This window comes from Notothenia coriiceps, unplaced genomic scaffold (assembly GCF_000735185.1).
Source record: "Notothenia coriiceps isolate Sejong01 unplaced genomic scaffold, NC01 NC01_scaffold00037246, whole genome shotgun sequence".
In the NCBI taxonomy this organism is placed as follows: domain Eukaryota; kingdom Metazoa; phylum Chordata; class Actinopteri; order Perciformes; family Nototheniidae; genus Notothenia; species Notothenia coriiceps.
In genome coordinates this window covers 3,712,409-3,720,999 of record NW_011369947.1, presented here as the reverse complement: position 1 = coordinate 3,720,999, position 8,591 = coordinate 3,712,409, and positions in this window count along the sequence as shown.

Sequence of the window (8,591 nt, the reverse complement as noted above, 5' to 3'; positions counted from 1 at the left end):
GAACCTCTCCCTTTCTCGCACTGTATGATACAATGTATCATACCTTCTCACAGGTGCGAGCTCTGTGCCCCTCGAGAAACACAAACCGCAGTTATATTTGTGCCTTGCTCACATTTGACTCATTGACACAATGAGCAGGCGACCGATTAGGCTATTTTCTGTACGAGGGGCTCTGGACACAGTTTTGAACCAGATGAAGAGGAGATAGAGGAGGATGACATGAAACACTGGCTTGCTTGTATCAAATCAATACATCCCATACATCATTCGAACGGGAAGAATCTCAGCTACAACACTAACTAAATCATTTCCATCTCCAGTAAACACAGCCTACATGGCAACATTTTTATAATATACAGTAATGTAAAATAAGCACTATCTTTGAACTTACTGCCAAAAATAATATGAAATTCACCCCTGGTGTCATTCTGTCTGTCACCCCTTGATTCTACTTGCTTTGACTGTTCAAATGAGATGTCAACCATCAAAATTGGATAAGGGGTTCCAGAGATATCACTGTGCAAAACACACCGGTCAATTTTGATAGCATGGGAAGGGGGGTATGACCTAACGCAAGAGAAGGGTTAAGCATTTTAGCTTCATGCAACACATCTTGGTTGGTTGACAGAATAGTATCTGGATTGGTAGTTCTCTTTCTGGACACTAGGAAGTAACAATCATAGGATTCACCTCCGCATTTGGGCACCATACTGTTGGCCGTATTTACTTTAAAACAGGTCAGTGGTAGAAATCAAGCTGGTGGCACAGATAGAAGGCAATATGAGAATTTGCAATAATTTCACACCTGATTTTATTCTGGTCAGGTTATCTAAACTCTAAAGCATGTCCTCCTTTACTTTAGTTTGATTGTGCATGTGGCAGTCCATAACTGCACCAACATCTGTGAAATGCAAACTTATTTTTGCCCTAGAAAACCTGCTGTAGTTATGGTTGAGATGTTATTTCAAAGGCAGCTACAGGAAGCCACCAAAAACACGTTTTTATGATTCCAACGAGGGGGCTGTTGACATTTGAGATGGCAATTACGCATTTTTGGACTACAAAATAAGGGAAAATCTAGACTGATGCTCAATTTCAGCGATTCCTTCAGAAAAGCAGAATTACAGCAAAGAATGCATTAAAGTCCATCATGCTTATAATCATGGGAGACAGACAGGGGGTGAGGCTGAACGTGGGAGGCACCAGAGCCAAAACTCCTCCACCAGTGATGCTGAGCCCCATTTCATCCGGACTTGGGAGTCATGTGGAGGCTTTAAGGCTAGCTGCTGCTGCAAAGCTTCCACCACACTTGATCTGTCTAAGAGCAACAAGACGGCCTCATAGAGAAGGAGAGAAGAGAGAGAGAGAGACAAGAGGGGGAGGCGGTAAGGGGGAGTGAGGCAGGATTAGGGAGATGGATTTGGATGCTGGTGAGGGGTAGCCAAACGGTGAGAATTAAGGAAAAACAGTGAGCAGTAAGGCTTATCAAGTGAGATTTAGCAAGGCCTGTAAGCAGTCTTCTACTGGATGCTGGGCACTAAGACCTGGCTGCTGCTTGAGTGGGACGAAGAAGACCCACATCTAACTTTTCACTTAACACAAATCCCCCAAAAGTATGTTTTTCTCAAAAAGTAAAGTTATAGGGATGTAATGTTTACTTCTTTAGATTTCAATTTTCCTTCGAGAAATTATTGATATCCTCTGTATTAATGTGTCGTGGAGGTACATTCAAGGCAGGCCCTTTCGGGTTGTTTATGTGTTTTTTAAATCACCTTGAGCTCATTCAGTTGTCAATCCGTTTGGCTCCATCTCCATGGTGACAGCAAAGGGAGAAATAATAAACCTATGATTTTTTTTTTAAATAGTCGTATCTTCACATTCAGGGTCCATTTTCGGATATGGCTCTCAGGAGCTTCTTGATGTCTGTTAAGAAAATTAATATGTTGTCGAAAAAATATTTCAAAATCTATGCTGCCATGGGAACACAATCCAAAAGAACCACTGGGAAACATTTTTTAAATTAAGTTTCAGACTGACAGCCCTCTTGGAATTAACAAGAGATTTTCTGAATTTCCAGACATTGCCTTGAACCTCTGGGTATTAGTGTCAGGGCAGCACGATGCGGAACACTGACCCATTCTTTCCTATGGCATAAGAGAAACAGCAAAGAGGGCATCTCAAACATGCAGGATTAGTCTCATTTTAATATTTAACACATGCCTTGAAACCTCCGGGTGCCAAAAGCAAACTTGTTCTATAATTCAACCAAGTGTATACGGGAAATGATCCATGACCATGATTCTTGTTTGTGAATCACTATAATGGCCACCTCAGAAAGTGGATTGTTTTTCCAAGAACCCATGATTTTTCATCTGTAGTCCGAATTCATCTTTCTTTATTGGATTACTGCATGTCCCGTCTCATTACTGTTATGTTTCTGAGATTGCTCATGCAACAAGTTTAATATGTTGTACATGTATATTGCAAGAAAAAGTCAAGCAAATTAGAAGGCATTTGAATACCAAAGGTTAGAAACTAACTTTAGCTTCCATACGCCTCACTTGCCTCACACAAACAAGCTTGTCTTGCTAAGAAGAGCTTTAATTTTCACCTGACTTCTTTACTAAATAAAGAGTGCTAATACCCAGAGGCACGCAGCAGGATAATTTACACTATGAGATGAAAAGGGTGTCAGAGAATTAATTACCGCATTAAAGGTGCAGATAGCAACACTCTCAATGCCTCTGAGAGAAGAAAACGGAGAAGAAGAAAGAGAAAAAGAGAGATCGGTGTGTCGAAAGTTATCTCTCCCCTGCAGCACAATGGGAGTGTTAAACACAGCTAAACACTTCAAAGTACGATTTGGTACAGGGAGAGGCGCTCAGCGGAACGACCTCTACTTCGCGTCTGGATGCAAGTATGGTTATAGATCACCTCCACTCTCTCCCACTCTTTCTTCTAGTTAGAACTCCAGCAGATGTTGCAGAGTTTCAATACTTTCTTTTTTTTCTACATGTGAAGATGCACAGGAAGCCGGCACTCCTCCATCTCCGGTTGATTGCTGGGACGTTATTGCTTTGACTGAGGGTGACAGTAGCTGTCATGGCTGTCAAACGGCCCGGCCTGCAGCATATCAAACCGCAGGTTACACTGTGACTGGTGACATGCTCAATCAGCCATTAAAGAGAAATCACTGTCAGCTGTACGTGGCTGCTGACATTCAGTCATCATAGGGAGGAGACTCATTGCCCCAATTGGACTCAAGGTGATAGCAAGAAAGGATCTGGTTTTTGATTAGACCTATATATGAGTTTTCTGTTGTGCCGTGTCTTTTATTGAATATTGGATATCAGCCAATCATGTCGTCCTCTTCCAACATGATTGAGAGTCATGTTTTGACAGACCTCACTGTTTGGAGGTCATTGTGCATGTCCTGTGTACTCTCCCCTGTAGATTCTCTTTTTGGCTTCATGTCACCTATAGGGTCCCCTAAGTTTTTATGGTCACTTCCAACGAGGCGTCACATCTTAGGTTAGGATTTTAAACTTTGATTTGGTTCTTCATTTGAAATCATAAACACATTTCTCGTCATCAAATACAAATTAACATTGCATTATCAGACAATGTAAGCTATTGGAGACTACATTTTTAAGAAGGGGATGTGATGTATATATAAAAAAAGTATTAGATAAAGAAATGTATTTACCTAATCAAAATAAACAAACATGTGATTACACTTACTGTAAGAAGGAACTTCACTTTTACGTTTGCCGTGTCCCTTCAAAACTATGTGCTCTTCAAAGCTACTCCACTCTTGTTTTGGGAACAATAAACAAAACCAATAAACTTTTCCATAACCACTCCATAAAAGTATAACATTGAAGCAGAAGTGAACAATTTTAGGTTGCACATAAATCCAAACCACACACACTCACACACTGATGTAAGATACTGAAACAGTCCCGAGAGAAATACCTTCAAATACCAAGAGCTGTAGTCAGAGATTGATTCCAGGTCTGTCCACAGTGGAATATTACAGTTATGCTGTAACATAACACAGAGGACCATGCTCCCCATAAAACATCAATTGAAGCTTTCCGAATCACCCATGACTTACCCGATAGGTCAAGTATAAAGCAGCAGCGAGGGGCCTTTGAAACTGCAGGTTTGGTGATTCAATCAAGCGGCAAACTCTGGGGCAGAGCCGGGACGTCAATAAGGAAGTGCCAGAAGTTGCAGTTCATCTATTGGCCGATAGGCGATGACTGCAGAAAGGAGGAATTTCCATAGACCCCCATGTTAAAATGCCCAACTTTACAGCAGAAATAAACATGTTTCTACCCCTGGATGCAATACAAATTATTCGGGATATAGTTAGATTCCACCTTAATGATTATTAATTGTTGAGTGAATTGTTTTATAACGCGACCCTTTTATTTATATTAGGTCTTAAAGTTGTTGCATAAATTAGGGCGTGGTCACTTTGATGGACAGCCTCACTGTCAGCTAACAGCAACTTGTCCACTCTGCTAGGCTACAACGTTAGCTAGTTGTAGTTACTGTACTTGACCCTTTAGCCGTGTTTGTGGTGATTGTGCCTTTAAGGGAATGTTGTTACAAATACCGGACAACTAAAATGTCGTGCTGTGCGGTTGAATGTAGCCTACTAACAGAACTTCCAAGAAGTCTACTCTCAGCTTTTTTCGTTGAGTAAAATGACAATATTATAGCCTACCTGTTAGCAGGTGTTTGTGTGCTTGTTGGCTTAGCTTTTTATATAGCTTATTAGCCAGCTAAGGACGTAACCCTTTATACATGTGTGTATATATATATATATATATATATATATATCTATATATATATATATATATATATCATAGCCTTGAAATAAAGGAATTTTCAGTTTAAATCTGCATTTGGGTCCTGCCTGTTTCAAACACTGTGACAACTATCTGTGGGAAACACTGTATCTTGTACCTTAATAGAATCAAGAAAGTCTATATTATTGAACCAATTTCTCATTAGTCATTCCTATATTTGAACTTCTTATTACATTTGAATATATCCTCATATAATGCTGCTTTGGTTGCCAGTTATCTCACAATTGCCAATCAAAAGGAATTTTATCATACGTCTTCTTTTTTTAACACATTGTAGCATTAATAAAAATACCCACGTAAAATTAAACCTGAATTATTTTACAATAGAAAGTGTGAAGTTCTTATGTATATTTATTGGTTATAACTTGAGGCAGGTGATAATCATGGCTTTGGGCTAACGCAGGAGTTAGTCAGTCCTGATGAGATACTTACATAAATGAAACATGAGTTACATTTAGGTTATTACTAGGATTATTGGAATTATTATCAAACGACCATCACCGTGATAAAAAGTTCTAGTGTCCTCTGTAGCCACTTTAAGAACCAGCTAATGGCCAATACCTTTAAAGCAGGATAAGGATTAACATACCTCTTTGTGCAGAGTAATCCAGTGATAGGTGAGGGTGATCAGATTGTATCACTCTGCTCTGTAATCCAATTCCTTATAATAATTTTGGGCAGGTAATCAGCAATTTACAATGGATTATCTTTTGAGAGTGACCTTTTCAACCTTTTTAATCTATTACGATTCACCCTGGTGTAATTTCATATTAAACTGGGTGACAATTCATTAGGTGGGTGCACTGGCTTCTGAGTGCTCCACCCGCTGCAATTACAGCCCATAGTGGAGGGCCCTGACCCTGGAATGAGCCCGCAGTCATGGCGACTAATGGAAGTAGAGGAGTGTGGGGACAAGATGGCTGTCATACTCTCAACGAAGGGTCTGACCGCCCTGACAAGTGAGGACGGGTCCCTTGTAATCATTTAGCGAGGGACGGTAACATTAGGAATGACCAGAGGAAATGGAGATCAGATGGAAAGTGAAAAGGGGAGCGCTGAGGATGAGTGCATGTCTTGGAATGAGGCTCAGATGGTACATCTTTTTCAAGAGGGCTGTTTTAATGGCCAGTCTTTCCCTTTTTTCCTGGGTACAGTATGTTAAAGCAGAGTAATATTTTAAATGGCTTGCTGAAAGCTGAGATAAATGAGGCCAATACAAGTTTTATAGCCCAATAACATTAAGACATTAACACCACCTTGCGTGTGATAATTTACTTTTAAGTAGCAATATTCCGTGAAGCCGCCATGTCATTTTATGTGGATTGCAGCCTTTAATTCAAACGTCTGAAAACGTTATTTTTCTCTGTTTTCTCAGCTGCATACACACAGTAGTAACACACAGTAACACACAGTGTTGCATTTGACTCCAGAAAATGAAGTGAGATCAGTGTTTGGAGAACAGAATAGAAAGTTCTCAGTGATTAATTGCATTCTTTGTGTTCAGCATGAGAGTTATTGAAATGAATAAACATAGGAATTTTGATCCAGGAGATTATAGTTGTCAGAATCTGAGAGCATTGACCAGATCTGTCTGGTGAGTTTGTTGTTATATGACAGAGGTATGTGATTTTTTGATTGCGTTTAAGTTTCCTTAGGTACAACATGTATGCATCCATAGACCGGGACACAGATGCACAGACTTGTTTCTCCAAATGCTGAGGGAATGTGCTGCTGCACAATATAAGCTACAATCTGTTTTGAATTGTGTCTCATGAGTGGAATATAGATGACATTCTTGGCTCTATTCCAAAGAGATAACAGAGTCAGACATAAGGAACCCCATTGAGGTGGAAGGAAATGGGAAGGAAATGGCTCCATGCAGGCCTTCCAGGCCGTTGTGTGAAATAATAAATAATGTGGTCTGTGTTTCTCTTTCTGTCTGGTTGCCAAGTTGATCAGCCGGCTTCATTTTTCCTATATATACTGCGCTAACCCTTAATTGGCTTTTTCCTGAACATAAACAACTGCACCATAAACACACAACAATGAGCTCTCTTTGTCGATATGCACAAGGTCACAAGATATTAAGAGCCCTAAAAATACCCTGCTAAAGATCCTCATGTTATCGAGCCAAGTCTATGATTAAGTCCTAAATCCTTAACAAATGAGATATACAAATCTATCAGTGCATTGTGATTAGTGTTATGCTCCGATGGATATCAACATCAACAAAAAAAGTCTCGTTCTAAACCAATTTGGGTTGGACAGCCCATTAGAATCAAGAAAAAATAAATGCAAACATTTTTTAAGCCCATAGACATTATGTCACAAATATGAATGTAGCTCTTATACATTAATGGATTGTTTATACTGATGCACTTATGTGCAAGAAGCGTTTTATTGAATTGTCTAACCAAAGCAAAATAAAGCTGTAGCAAAAATACTTGCCAAAGAAGAGGTTAAAAAGGGAACACAAATGTTGGAAAATGGCACACCACACTATCAAGAGGATAGCAAGAGAACAAGAAAAGCTGACTTCAGTCATATCGCTGATGTAGTTGCTGACACAAGTTTAGTTTCAACCAAAGTTTAATTTTACTCAAGCAGACACCCGTTGGGAGAGACATGTCGCACTACCTCAGGGGGTGTTGAATCTCACAGGTTAAACATAGAGCGAGAAGCGTGGGCCGCCACTCCACCTGCTATTCCCCATTATGCAGCAGAATGTATCGGAGAGCAGGCTGTAGACAGACAGTACACCGATAAGCAGACATACTGTATACACAAACATTTTCTAAGACATATGAAGAAAAGGGTTTGTCTGGATACTGGTGGGAGGCTACAGCTGTCTGCTTTCATTTCACACCAAGACTCTGCTTAGCCTTCAGTGATGGAATTGTCTTGCTTACAGAAAAAGCAGACCCCTGAAGGCTGTCATGACCACAACATCTAGTATTAAAACGGAGAGAATGCAGGTAGAAAAGGAATGAATAAAAACTGAATAATTCACAACATACATGTAGAAAAGTTTCACTGTCAAGCAGATGCTATGTTGGAAAAAATATCCAAGAAAACATGCGAAGTCTCAATAGACTAGAGCTCAGAAGTTCTGTCCCTCTATAGTTATTTCTAGATATATAACGAATTGCTTGATTCCTGATTGTCACAGATTAGATCTAGAAAATGATGTAATATGATATACCGGTACACGCTTAATTAGGAGAATTCTGTGAGTGAACTGACAAGCGGGCTGTTTTGGAGAAAAAAAAAGTCTAAAGAATGACTAATGGTAGATGATGTGTTTTGAATGAAAAGCAAGGGATTAAGGTGCTGACAGGCAGTAGGTTTTCCACTATTTTTAGATAGTCCATATCTTGACAACGGGAGCTCTATGGGATGATACTGTGGCAGCCACCACGCCTTAGCCTGGCTCGATCAAGGCAAAAACCCAGACAATAGTTTTCTTTAAGCCTATGTCTTGGATGGGGGAAATATTTTCCCTGATTCTAGAAAAAGGCAACATTGTCTGCTCTCCTTTGCAACATCCTCTTCTTCTTCTTTTTCTTCACATAAACTGTTTAAAACCCTTCTCTTGCGTTTCGGGTCAAAAGTGACCGAATGACTTTTATAATCATAAATATTGTGTTTTTCATCCAATTGCCTCAATACCTTATTTATCCTCCACACTAGGCCTCTGAACATATACAATTG